This window comes from Urocampus carinirostris, chromosome 5 (genome assembly GCF_059441175.1).
Source record: "Urocampus carinirostris isolate Australia breed hairy pipefish chromosome 5, RoL_Ucar_1.0, whole genome shotgun sequence".
NCBI lineage: Eukaryota > Metazoa > Chordata > Actinopteri > Syngnathiformes > Syngnathidae > Urocampus > Urocampus carinirostris.
In genome coordinates, this window is record NC_142353.1 from 4,610,962 (window position 1) to 4,625,947 (window position 14,986).

Sequence of the window (14,986 nt, forward strand, 5' to 3'; positions counted from 1 at the left end):
GGGTTCCACAACCCAGGCCGTTGCTGCCGGGACTCCCACAGTGTAGCTCCGGTTTCCCCCTCCGAGCGGGTGCAGACGAGTCTTCTTTATGGCTGCGTCCTAGGCCCGCCACTCGCAGATTGTATGGTATCTGCAGCCATTTGGAGCACAGCCACGGGGGGGATCTGCCTGCACCTCCATATCAGCAGGTTTCTGGAGGTCCAGATGGCATCCTTGATGGCGGCGAGAGTGAGCCAGTCCCTGGCAAAGTCGTTCCGAGACCTCCTCGACCGACTCACCCCGTAAAGCACGTACTGTGCATCAGGGACCTCCCCTGCTGGCAAGTCCGGGAACTTTCCTAGTTGGTCGGCCATTGTCCACAAGACCTGGGCAGCGCTGCACTCACAAAAAAGGTGCTTCACCGACTCCTGGGCGCCACAGCCAGGTCGAGGGCACGTCGAAGTCGCTGACATTCCTCGGTGGTGCATTACGGCCCAGACTGGGAGAACTTCATGAGCCACCATCCATGACAAGTCTCGTAGTCTGTTTGGGAGGGCAGGATGATTCACGTTGCTCCAAACCGTTGTAGGTTCGCCAAACGCAAGCCCCCGCACAGGGCTTACTGTTGCTCGCTCTTGCACAATAGCGTGAATTTAACAATGACGGCATGCTTTATCAACAGATATGTTTAATGCGTTGCGAGCGTGTTCAAAGTAGCGTGTTGGTACCTTTCAAAGGCACGGTTTGGGATGAAAGTTATATTATTATTATTAAAGCTTTGAGAACTCTCTCGGTGTACCGTCTTTCTTTGTAAATATGTGTAACCATGTATAATATGTATTTGCAACTGTATATTTTTGTAATGTATTTATTTGTATTTATTTGAGACACTTATGCTGATTTTCACAGGCGAATAAGAAAGAAGGGGCGGACCAAACGCGGGCTGATGGGAACTGGGGACGGGTAAAGGTGAGTGTTTGTGAACCCGGGAGACAATAGTGGATATATATTTTCCTTACCTTTGGAATCATACACTTTTTTTTCCTTGGATTACTTTCAACGAGTACCCCGACTCTGCAGGTCTGCATCAAATGATAAGTAGCTTGCTCTGTCCACTACAAGTATTGGCCTGGTATTGCAGTACCTCTGGAAATGATGCATTTGCACCGATATCTTCTTGGCCCTTTGGCTAGGACCTTGACTCAGTCCCTTAGCTCGGAGCAAGTGTCTCGGCCTATCGGCTTTGAAATGTATCATGTAATGACTGATAATAGGCAATGGGTAAATGTTGAAGAATATAGAACAATAAACATATAACAAATCCCCCCATCAATAAATCTAATCAATCAAAAAAAAAAAACATTATTTAATGTGGGCGCATGTGGCTAATATACCGGTGCGGCTTGTGTATGTACTAAGTCAGTTTTCCTCCCGAAATGTGGTTGGTGCGGCTTATAATCAGGTGCGCCTTATAGACGGAATTCACGGTATATATATATATATATATATATATATATATATATATATATATATATGTCCAGCGTTCGTAAACGCGTAATGTCGCTGTTGTTCCAAAAATATGTATCTCCATTTTTCCGTCATTTTTTGCAGTTTTTCCTGAGATAAAATATGAAATGAAATGCCCAACAATATTAAAAGAGCCAACCAATTTAGATACAGCGTATTCAAAAGGAAGCAACATGGGAAAAATTTGATAGACCTGCATTATCTCTTTCCCTCATGTATTGCTGAAGGTATTGGATTTGAGACCTTAGCGGTCGATAAAAAAAAAAGACAATAATAATAATATAATAATCCCGGGTCTTTTGCAAAAATGTTCAACCCAATGCAGCCAGGGACTTATAACATTTTCTAACTCCTTTTCTAAGTGGTGTTTTTACGTACTTCACTCAAACTACATGCAGGATTCCATCTGGACAGAGGAATGTTGTGAAACTGGGATTAAGATAATTTTCAACTCACTTATTTTCAGTTTTTGTCATTTTTTGCCCTACTCCACCCCACTGATGTATAAACGATTGTCAGTAATTTTGAACTGAAACCATCACAGCCTTGTTGTGTGTTCACAAGTCCAAAATATTATATTTTGTTCTTGTATATCAGCTTCATTCTCAAAATTGGAATGAACACACGAGGGGAGAAAAAGTTATCTTTCTTTAATATACAGTATGGATATACGATTGTCTAAATGATTTAAAACATAATATCACGTGTTTTTATTTTTTAAGAGAGGCTTGACATTAAATAAAAGCTCAGTTTTTGTAATCTCGCAAAATACAAAGTGTATATCTTTTGTTCTCTGCTGGTTTCTATGCAGTGAGTGAAGAATAGCCAATATTTTGAGGGTGGTCAGACGGAGCGCGCTCACTTGTCCCCTGTGTCCTTTATTTCACACAGCCCACTGCACACGCTCTGCAGTCTGAAGACCTCTTGACCCTCCTGTCACTCTGATGGCCTCTGCGATCTGGAAGTAGTTATTTCATATAGATGGGCTCCTTCACTGCCGGCCTTTTATTGAAAAAGATCATTAAAGATATTAGCTCAGGATGAATTTCCACAATAGCTTTCAAAGTAAAATTTTATTGAACATGGAGGGATTTTATGATTTGCACACATTTATAGGTCAGCTGCCGATAATATGGTAACCGCCTTCAAACTCAGTTCAATTACTCTAGTGTTCAATTTCAATTATACTTTGTTCACTTTCCATTATCTGGAGTTAATTTGGTGAGGGATTCAATCTTAAATAATTGATAAAATTGATAATTTAGTTTTAGTTCTGTTTTAGAGACTTTAGGCAATGATAATCAGATTGCTCTAAAACTTAATTGATTTTTAATTGTTGAATATTTAAATAAGGCTGGGAATGACTTTTCAAATACATGTTACCTTGATCATCGAGACCTACACCAACTGTAGGATTAATTTGATATTGTTTAGGGAAGGGCCAGCACTAATGCCAGTACAGTAATCAGTATCATGATGACACCAACCATGAACTGAAGACAGATCCTCCAGTGTTTTGTTATTATTGTTATTCAATTGTATGTTTGCTAAAGATATCAATTAGAAAAAAAATGGGAAAACGTCCTACACAAATGACCATGGCCTTCACATGAGGGATTTGGTTCGGTTTGTGTTGCTTGATTCCTTTGTTTTCTTACCGATGCTAGTATTCAACTCTTGAGTAGTCATCCATACTGATAGCAGATACTAATACCAACAGTAGATAAAACTCTAATTCCTCTTTTTTAAAATTGTCAAATAAATACTTTTAATAATGAATACTTTAAAATTCTATGAAATTGAATGGAAGGCATTCTTCTTTAATTGCAAAGTTTCCTACTGTTCCTAATTGACAGTATCCGATAGTGGTATCAACCACTATTGTAAGCGCCGATTCCCCCAAAATAAGGCATTTCATCAGCATTGCTACTGATACTTTGCATCCCTAGCTTTTTTTTTGGGGGGGGGGTTAACCCCAACGTTGTATTAGTATTGAATATTTACTGTAAATGCTTAAACAGTGTTATTTTGGGAGAAACGTTCTATAAAAAATTCCTATTACGCGAGTAAAGCAAACATTACAATTTGAATGTATTTTACTGTACTTGATAGCATCATAGTGGGAATTGTTTACAACGACATCACACATGACACTCCAGAATAAACACTTAATAAAGACATAAAATATTAAAAAAAAAAAAAGGTAAAATGAATGCTGGGATAATTAAGCAAAAATATTTACAAGATAGTTTTTGGAGACTGACCTAAGTTGTAAATGTATTTTAACATTAGTGCAGTGACAAATAGTACAGTCACATTTAGCAGCAAAAACACAAAAAATACCCATTTTTCTTCACACTACCCACTTTTCAATACAACTGGCAAGATATGTATTTTTTTCAGTCTTGCAACGCTTATTTAGAGAGGTGATGGCTCCAGGGAAGAAACTGTCTTCAGCCTTTTAGTTCTTGTTTTAAGGGACCTGCAGCGCCTACCAGAAGACAAAAGGTCAAAGATGTGAGAAAAGTCAGTAGCATAAGCCATTTATATCCTCTGGACTGGGTAGAGAGCAGGCAATGATTTTATGGGCTTTGTTGTTGACTCTGTATGATTTTTGTCCCCTGCCGTGCTCACAGCATACCACAATGTGATGCAGTATGCCAGAATGTTCGAACAGAGGAAACTTTCAAAAAAAGCTATAATTTAAAATGTAGAGGACGGCTACAGCCCAACAGTAAATACATGACAATGTCCATCTTAAGGCATGGTCACACAACCTTTCACGGGCGTATCGAGGCTGAATCACGGCCAGAAATTTCTGCCCGTGAAGCAGATGCTGTTGGACGCTTTGAAATCGCGATACAGACGAGATACAGCAGTGCTTTACACGCGGTAAGAAATTCACACGCGGTTGGCTGCGCGAAAAAGTTTTGCGCTGCTCAAAACTTTAGACCACGGGTAACCGCGGGCGGCACATGTGGTACACACGAGGCAATGACTCGGTACAGACGCGGAACAACGTGCTACGGCCGCGGCCAAGACGTGGTCACACGTGGGTAGGACGTGAAATTTTAGCGGGTAATCGCGGGTGGAGCACGGTCATAGCACGTTTGTTCTGCGCCTGTATCGTGGTGTTATCACGTGCATTAGCGTGTGTAACGCGTGTTAGCACGGTCAAACGCGATGCAGCTGCGGTTACCCGCGATAAGGACGCGGAACAGTCGCCGGCGTCTGTTTCGCTGGCATACCACGGGTAAATAGAGGGTTTAGCCAATTTTGCACATTTTCCACCGCGTCTGCTTCACTGGCAGAAACTTCTGTCCTTGATTCACCTGCGATACGTGAAAGGCTGTGTGACCATGCCTTTAATCTGACTGGTTGCATTTGTCGTATTGTCAATGTAGAAGGATGTTCCATAATTTATGTGAATTCTACAGCAAAATATGAGTGTGTCGTTCATGGTCCTGTTTGGAAACATTTTTAAATGTTTATGTATGTGCATTAGTGGCTGACACACAAATACTTAAAAGCACCTATAATGGTACGAGATTAAAATGCAGATAGCCTTAAAAGCCATTGTTAACTTCTCACTCCCTCGCAGCAGGATGCTATTAAAAGCTTTTGTTGATCAGCATTAGAGCATTCCAGGTGCATTTGATTACCATACAGTACACTGCATCATCTGCAAAAAAAATGTTTTATGCATCTTATGCAAGTACGCGTTATAAAAATGGAAACAACTGCGATCATGTGGGATGAAAGCTAAATTGTTGTTTTTTTTTTTATGGGTACACAACGGCATTGTCCTATTTACGTCATTGCGTTTCATCAGTAATATAGCCCCAAGCAAGTATATCACTGTCCAGACCAGGCCACTACCTCACTGAGTTTATGGCCTACCGTGCACTAACTGAATTCTCTCTCTCTGCGAGATATAGCCTGGAAATGGCAGCAAATAATTGCAAAGGCTGAATTTGTCATTACGAGTCATAATGAGATTCTTTCCCAGAGAGGCTTTGTTTGGTGGTGTGAGAAGAGCTTAATGCCTCATAAAATAAAGTGTCACACTGTACAACGTTTGTCGACACTCGTTCATTTGTTCTGTATATCTCTTTGACTTTTTATTTTGTAAATAATTGGATCCATGTTTACACTTTCAGCTTGAAAAAAAAAAACATTGCCGTAATAGAATAGACAGGTATAAATAGTACATGTATGCCAAGATTTGGACTTTAATTTAATTTCTTGCACTGTACATAATTTGATACTATATGCATAGATTCATGCGATATTAGTGAGTATACCAGTGAAGAAAATAAAACAGCACATGAAAAACAATCCCCCTTGAGTGCTGCACGCTCTCCGACTATTTAGGGCAGCCATGTCCAGCAGTGGATTTGAATATGCATGACTATACCGGCTCCCCTCACAGCGCTTCTTCGTGTCCAGGCACCAGCCTTTTCGGGGAAAGAATACACATGCATCTCATTTGAATATGTTAAATGCCCTGTCATACAGCGTAAAGACAAGGCCATGAAATAATATTTATGTAGCGAAGGATGATGAAAACCCACGAGCACACGCATGCTCACAGATACAAATAATTCAAGTAACTCCAGACTATGGCCTTGGAGAAGTGGTTGGGAAACATTCTGACCAAAATAATGTCAAAATGAAAAAAAAAAAAAAAAGAGAGATCCATACCATATATTTTAAGACAACATTTAACAAAGCACATTTATTTATTTTTCAAACTAGTCTTGCCTTTTTGGAGCACCACATTTGTTTTTTGGATGACTATAGCGGGGAAACAGAATAAGTTTCAAATTAGCAATTAGCAAATTTAAGTGATTATTTTAAATCCTATTTTATAGTTGAATTATTTTCAATCAAGACATACACACACTCTCTGATTTTTTTTTTCTTTTACCAGCACTCTACTGAAGAAACACCACACAAACAAAGAAAACAAAATGAAAATGTAGGTTGTGTTTGGTTAATGAGTCAGATAACTAATTCAAACAATTTGGTCAAGGGTACATTCTGATATTCAATTCCAACACAGACAAGACAAAAGAAAAACATGGTAAGCCAAAAGGTGGACCAAATAAACCCGGAAATGCAACATTGTTGAGGATATTGTCAAAAACTAACAACAAAGAAGAAAACAAATTAAAAAAAGAGTATCCCACAGGTAGAAGTCTTGAAAACAAGAAGAAAAGTGAGGAGGCCTTTAACTTCTGCTACATTCAAATACCTGGTCGGTTGAGATGAGCCTCAGGTGTGCAGCATGGTGACTCTGCCAACCTACAAGGAAACCAGTAAATGTAAACTTGTTTTGCATTGACCAGCATCATACACAAGCCCCAAGTCAATTCCTTACTTCAGCCATCTCACTCACAATGTGCATTTTAAATACCCTGTTTTTAAAGAGAATAAAGTAAGGCACTTTATTTGGCCAGAAGTCAGCTGCATTCTGCACACATGCAAGAGTCAAGCAAAAAATAAAAAGTTTGACTTCTAAGCACAAATAAAATGTGTTCGTAGCACTTTTCTGGCAATTTAATTGCAATTTAAAGTGCTGTAATAAAAACATTCAATTCACAAGAACAAAATATAACCGTTTACCTAGCAACAACCCCAAGGGGAATTAAGCGTTGACGCATTTGCCTGCAGAAAACCAATGGCACCGTACCCCTGCACACCCCTTTAAAGTTGCCTTGGTTACACGTGACCATTCAAAATAACAACCACCACAAAGTCAGATAGTAATTACTAAAACGAGCACATGTTTATTACTGCACGTAGAGAAAATGCGAAATAGGGCAGCGTAGAATGTGAGCCCTTTATTTAAAGACGACAGTGCCAGTGTTGTTGTCATGGTAATGAACACAATTGTATTTGGTTATCATCTTTCATCAAAGATTAAAATAAACTCCAGTGACCTGAAAATAATTCCAAGGATACGGAAAGGGAACCCAAACATTTTTGATACTTAACTTCCATGCTTTTTAATCTGATGTAAAAATAGTGGGTGAAAAAGCTAAAATATCATACTTAGTACATATCAAATGAAGAACCATCAAACCTCCCGTTTTTTTCCTCTTATATATTATATGAATAATGTTGGCAAAAAAAACAACTTATTTTTCCTCTTGGAGACAGCACTGCACTGTTTTTGTTTATAGAGCTCATGCGTTCTGAAAAAGAGCAGCTCGCCGTATTCTTTTGTCCCCTGCACTCAAGAAAAGTCCTCTTTTTGTGTTGTGATTAGTGACTGTCGCCGTTACAGACCAAATTGCATTCGCTTTTTTTGTTCCCTGAGGATTAAATCAAATTACAGCCACCTGAAAACAATTGTTATAGTTTGGAAAGAGAACTGTAGCGTTTTGGATGGATAACTTCCACTGCTGTTCAATTTGGATGTATAAATGGAGGGTGTGATTTGTGGGCGAAATATCGTAAGTATGTATTAAATATAGAATAAAGAATGGTTTCAAACTAAAAAAATGATGCTGATCGCAGTGGCATTGCATGCAGTTAAAGCCAAGTGTTTCCCTCTATTTTCACACCAAACAACCCAGGACTTAAAAAAAGAAACAGATACACACAATGGCAAAAATAAAAAAAAACAAAAAGGAATAACAAGAAATAATAATGACAACAGAAAACTGTGACTTCCGTTAAATGGATACACAAAACATGATATAATTTTAGAATTATATTATTGTATTTTGTAGTGGTGACAAATAAAGCATGAGATCGAATCTCTAACATTTGAACACACACAAACACATTCATGAAAATAAAATGCAAAATTTGATCCTGCGCTAAGCAACAAGTACTTGTGTGATCCTTTACTTGTCGACCAGGGAGCTAGAGACTGCCACTTTGCATCCCAAGACTTGGAAAGTGGCAAAGTAGCGAATGCATTGCCATCCTCCTCGGTCCCTGCGCTAGACTTGCTAATTAAATACTAAGGAAGGAATAAAATCTTAATGAGAAACACAAGCCTGGCGTGCTGTTTGGCACTGACCAGCGCTCTCTTATTAGGTGTACTCGCCCATATGTGCTTGAGTAAAGTGCACATTACTGTTCTCCCTAATGGACACTCATCTGAGGCTTTGAGGTGCTGGTGGGACTTGCGAGGTAGCAGTTTCCAAATTTGGCAGATGAGGCGGCTCGGCTAAAGTATTTCCTGGTCTCGATAAATATTTTATGCAAATTAAAAATCTATTCTTTGGCCGGTTTAAGTAATGTCTCCTGTAAGTAGTGTACCCATGAAAGAGATTGCAACATTTGCCAGTTTGTTTATAATTTAATTTTTTTACGCCGTGGCTGGCGGAAGAGAAAGACAGAACACCTGTGAGTGTTTATAATGTCCCATCTTCCTCACAGCTGCTCCTTTTCAAAACACCTCACTGGTGCAATAATTTCATAAAATTTCATGATTTACCATCTGGTAGACTGAGCTATAAGCACATGCAATAAGCATTTCTATGGCACCATTCCCAGAAAGGTACAATAACTGTATATTTTAACTTAATGGCTTTCTGGAGCATGCAAATTTACACTGAGCAGATTGCCGAGGTGCTACAATGGAAGTCTGGCCCCGACGGTCTGCTGTCTCGCTTTGGAGATCCCTACACCTTACTCCACACTTGCTTCCGCCCACATACACATGCTCCAGGTCTGCAGGACCATATTTACAAAAATCGGTCAATCTAGAAAATAGGGGTTGGCGATACTAGGATTTTTATCATTGATCTGATCCAAGTAACTTACAAGGTAGTAGCGAGCGATACCTGGCCGATAATTTTTCTTGGAAATATCATGATCATTAAATAAATGAAGAAAGTATACTAAAATTATATTAACTAGACTAATCTTTCAGCACAGCGACGCAGTGGTTAGCGCGTGTGCAGCCCAGTTCTGAGGTCATGAGATCGAACCTCTTGTGTGGAGTTTGCATGTTCTCCCCGTGCTTGCGTGGTTTTCCTCCGGGCACTCCGGTTTCCTCCCACATTCAGAAAACATGCATGTTAGGTTAATTGGCCGGTCCAAATTGCCCCTAGGTCTGAATGAGGGAGCGAATTATGTGTCCCTGTGTGTTGGATTGAAATTGAAAATTACAGCTATGTTTAAACTTATGACCCAATAATAACAGTATTATAGATATAGTTAAAATAGGAGCACAATATCGATCCAAGGACAGTAGTATCGATCTGATCCAAATACTCCCTCTGTATTGGTAACATCGATATTTGGATCAATCTGCCTATTCCTACTAGAAAACAAACTCTCGAAAAGGAGAGGCTCAAAAGGAGGTACTTGCAGATTACTTCCCTTTTAGCATCTAATGTCTGCGCATTTGGGTAATTAAAATGATTACTACAACAATTACACCGAGTAATTAGAAACTAATTACACTGGCATTTTTTGTGATTACAGAAGCAGAGGAAAATAGTGTTCAAAATTAAATTCATTGCATATTCATGGAAATGAAATTAAATAGTGCTGGGTGGATGATATAATAGAGGCTCAGAGAACGCTGTTCACAGGGGTTTGGGAACCATCTGTAGCTAATGCTCGGAGAAGGCATTTTGTTAAATTGGTGATAACCGTTAACCGCTTTCAAAGAACATAATATTGGAATTTGTATAACATGCACTAAAGGACGGGCTGTTTTTCTTGCATTCCTATGGTGCCTGGAAGGAATAACTCTTATAGCTGTGTATCACAATACATGTATCTATTCTTTGCTTTAATAAAATCAAATTAAGTCTCTTTATGTTTCCATTGTGTTGCTCTGTGCGCTGTAATAATATTGAACTAAATCCTATCTAACTTAATACATCCCTCTTTGCATTTATACAGATAAATCAAGCATTCGTACACCCAATCTTCCATTAAAGCTATAGACAATATTCAAAACTTGAGCTCCTGAAAAGATGTAATGAGATTCTTCTGATTAAATAGATTTCCTGTTAAATTTGGGGCCCTGCAGATTGGGTGTCAGAAATGAATGGTTATTAACATTTAAATATATCACACAATGTGGGGTGTGAGGGAGACAGATGAGAGGAAAGTGTGAAAGAGTGGCAGAAACTGAATAGAGGGGAGGGACAACAATATGAAATTTTCATTGTTGTCAAGTGTGGATTATTCTCCTCACCGGATTTCGGTTCAACCCCGATGAAAATAATTTGAGAGACACAAGTAGAAAGTCATTACCGCAGAGAGACTTCTTTGTTAGATGTTGCAGCTCGGTGTGTCGAGGTGCGGCCGGTGGTGCAGATTATTACAAGATATTAACAATGTACGATGCGGTGTCTTGTGAGCTTGTGAAGGAACTTGCACAATTGATAGTGTTGCAATCTATCATCATCATCGTCAGCATTTTTTCTCTGAGTTCATTCTTTTCTGGTTGAATAAAGACAAGAGTAACAATGAGAAGGCTGTCAAGAAGAAATTGGACTGAACGAAAATGTTTGCAGACAGTGATTGATTTAGAAACATTTGTGCATTGTTGCAAAAAATTTTTTAGCACGCACTTTTGATTCATACTGAAAGGATTTACATGTTTAATGTTAGCATACAAGCTTGAACTTGTCACAAATATTCCAGTGACGTGCAGCGATTTCATGTCAGGTGAGGCACAGTCACATCTCCAAATGAATACATTTATTGTACAGTTAAAAAAGAGCATTATACAAATATACACACTGCAGCATGTAAATATGAATTTTAAAATGTTATTGTTGTCCCTTTACTCATATGAATTAGCATATCCTGCTTTGATCCAGTTAGGAAAACTCTTTCAATTTCAAGATGTCCATTTTTTTAAATAAAGGCCAAGCAATGTGACAAAACCCTTGAATTGCTGTTAGCTTGCTAATACGGTAAACTCTCGCTATAACATGGTTTACTTTTCACAGTTTAGCTAGTTAACAGACACGCATTATGAATTTTGTTCTGCATTTTGATTGGCTAAACAGCCTCGTCGCTTATGATTTTTTGATGGCACAGTAGTTATTTATAAAAAAAAGTACATTTTTTATATATATATATATATCATCTCATTAGCTGCACCGCTTATCCTCAGTAGGGTCGCGGGGGTGCTGGAGTCCATCCCAGCCATCATCGGGGAGTAGGCAGTGGACACCCTGAACTGGTTGCCAGCCAATCGCAGGGCTATATATATATATATATATATATATATATATATATATATATATATATATATATATATATATATATATATATATATATATATATATATATATATACACTAACTATATAAGTAATTCTGGGCAGCAGCTTACTCTAAGTAAAAATATATATGTATATTTTTCAGGAAACAGACCGAGAGGCAGAACTCATGCGTAGACGATCCGTCACTTTAATTAGGAAATAAAACGGACCAAAGACAAAACAAAACAGGTTTAAAGGCAATCAAAGTTACAAACTAGGTATTACTCGGATCAAACAGGAATGGACAGGTCTTCAACAAGGTAAAGCTGGCAACGGGCAGCCCCAAAAGGAGCGTTTAAGTACTCCACAAGCAATCAGTTCAATGCGTCTCAGCCGGTGTCAAGAGGCGGGGCCAGCTGGGCGCCATGACAACCGTGCAGGACATGACACTATTAGTACTTTTTCTTTTTTCATAGAGACGCTTGAGCCTCTAAACAGTTTTCATAATTGAGTTTTTTGTTGTAAAAATATTGCAAAAAAATAAACGTTTCTTCATTGATTTTGCCTGTCTTGGGGTTTTTTCGAAACATAATCCCTATGAAAAAGAATGGATAACTGTAATACTTATTCTGTTGATTGGCTTCCGGGGAGTGTACCAAAACAAAATCACTTGTCGTGGTCTCACTATCGCACCCTGACACAAGGCATGTAGAGTATTTTTCTGGGCAAAAAAAGGACAAGTAATTCTAGGCAGCTGCTTACTCTAAGTAAAAATTCAGCGATCTTAAAAAAGAAAATCCCAAAATGGTGAAGTTCAATGAGAGAAATCTTTAACACTGAATAAATGCATTCATTTCATATGTATTAAATCTTATATTTCCAAAATGTCCCTTGTCTGGATGTCACTAACATATTCCAACTCTACAAGAAACATTTTCTGAAAATTGGCATGTCAGTGGTAGGACAGGTGTGCAATTTACATAACACTGTGACTCAACTGCCGGCAAGCAGTCGCTGTAAATAAATTTAACATATCAGCTTTTACTTCTCTTGTCTTCACGTTGTCCCAACGGACGTCCATCAAAATTAGGGGGCGTCCAGCCCGAGAAGCGTTGATATTATTTATATACTATGTAACTGCTTTTATGTGATGAAAAGTGATCAAATGTTCAATGTTTCACTCATATTTTTTACATCATTGTTTTTCTGGCCCCCTTTTTTAACCAGTCTGTCCATAGTACAAGTTCACGCTACTACCTGGCACCTATTTTCCTTCATGTAATTTAGGCAATTTTTCCCAGCAGACCAGTCTCACTGCAGCTCTGATTCTACGCAGTCTTGTGTGCACTACTTTATATTCATTAAATAAGTAACAATAAGTATATTTGTAAAACATATATCGATTTATTATTCATTTATCACCAGTTCCAACTGGTCTTTTACTGCAAGAAAGAATCAACCACATTCCCAGGCTTGGTTCTCCTGACCCCTATTTTTTTCAAGTGGTTTCTCCACCTGCACAAACATAAGACAATACGTTTTTTATCATAAAATCTTCAGCTTTACCTTGTTTCATATGACTGTTTTGTTCTGATTATGACATAGACAGGTAACTAAATTAATTTTCTTCCATAATATCCTTTAGACATGATATACTGAATGCACCTTAACAAAATTTGATTTTATATGTTCAAATGTTCTTAAATAGTTTAAAATTAATTTCGAAAAGATTGCACATAAATAAATAGGCTAAATAGCAAAGACAAGGTATTCATTTATGAATCGAAATTCATTCCACGGATGTTTTAATTTTTAGGAAGAGGCATATCGTGTGGCTTATTAAACTGTTTATTCAGGCTTGCAGTTTTTGATGTGTGCTGTACTTCTGCATAATTTTATCATGCATAATGTTCATTGTGGATTTATTGCTAGCAATGGCTTTATGACATCAGGTTCCAACTCAATCAATTTCCTATTGTTTTCATAGTATCCTAGTCAAGTCAAGTCATTTTTATTTGTATAGCCCTTAATCACAAATAGTCTCAAAGGGCTTCACAAGTTATTACATATAAGAAGTTTAGGTTATTCGTATGCTATAGAGTAGAAGTGAGTTTTAAGCTTAGACTTAAACATGTCCACTGAGGCAGCAGATCAGATCTCAGGGGGAAGAGCATTCCACAACACCGGTGCCTGGATTGAGAACGCTCTCGAACCAGCGGAACACTTCTTGGCTCTTGGGATCACCAGGAGACCGGCACTCTCGGAGCGAAGGCTTTGGGCCGGGACATAGGGGGAAATCAGATCTGAAAGATATGAGGGAGAGAGTCCATGTATGATTTTGTACAGCAATAGGAGAACCTTAAAATCGCATCTTAGGCAAACAGGGAGCCAATGCAGGTTAGCCAAAATTGGGGTGATGTGATAGTACTTTTTTGTCCTAGTTAAAAGCCTCGCTGCGGCGTTTTGTACCAGCTGAAGACTCTTGAGTCTGGTCATCGGAAGACCGGAAAGTAGTGCATTACAGTAATCGAGACGGGAGGTAACAAACGCGTGAATTATGATTTCCGCATCCGACTGAGAAAGTATAGGACGGATTTAGCAATGTTACGGAGATGGAAGAAAGCGGTTCTAGTAATTTTCTTCACATTTGTTTGAAAGGAGAGATCAGGCTCAAACATGACACCTACGTTTTTAAGTGAGTCGCTCTGTGTGATGTGGCAATTGTCGATGTTCACAGCGGTTTTAGAGAATAAGTCACGGGACTTAGATGGACCAATAACTAACATTTCAGTCTTTTCAGAGTTAAGACGCAGGAAATTGAGTAACATCCACTCTTTTATCTCAGTGAGGCAGGCCTCCAAATTTCCACAGTTTAGTGTGGCAGATTCCTCCATCGGGAGATAGAGTTGAGTGTCATCTGCGTAGCAATGGAAACTGATATTATACTTGCGAATAATATCACCTAGTGGAAGCATATAAATGCTGAAGAGAAGGGGGCCAAGCACTGAACCCTGCGGAACACCACAGGTAACACTAAAGGGCTCAGATGTCAATTCGCCATATTTAACGCAGTGTGTCCTATCTGAGAGGTAGGATCTGAACCATAAGAGGACGTTTTCTGAGAGACCAATCCATTTTTCCAACCGTTCTAGCAAGATATTATGGTCCACTGTGTCAAATGCAGCACTAAGGTCCAGCAGCAGCAAAAGTGATGATGCGCCAGAGTCCATTGCCCGTAGGAGATCATTGGTTACCTTAATCAGAGCTGTCTCAGTAGAGTGGTTAG

General features: G+C 38.8%; 1 long non-coding RNA gene across 1 annotated transcript; it reads right to left on the bottom strand.

Annotated features, from left to right (window-relative positions):
* Nucleotides 1-3,546: 3,546 nt before the first annotated feature.
* On the bottom strand, nt 3,547-10,830 carry LOC148365033 (uncharacterized). The gene is made up of 3 exons (XR_015850404.1): nt 10,741-10,830; nt 6,764-6,813; nt 3,547-3,997 (listed from the first exon to the last, which is right to left on the bottom strand). It is a non-coding gene; the product is annotated as an uncharacterized LOC148365033 (long non-coding RNA).
* Nucleotides 10,831-14,986: the final 4,156 nt, after the last annotated feature.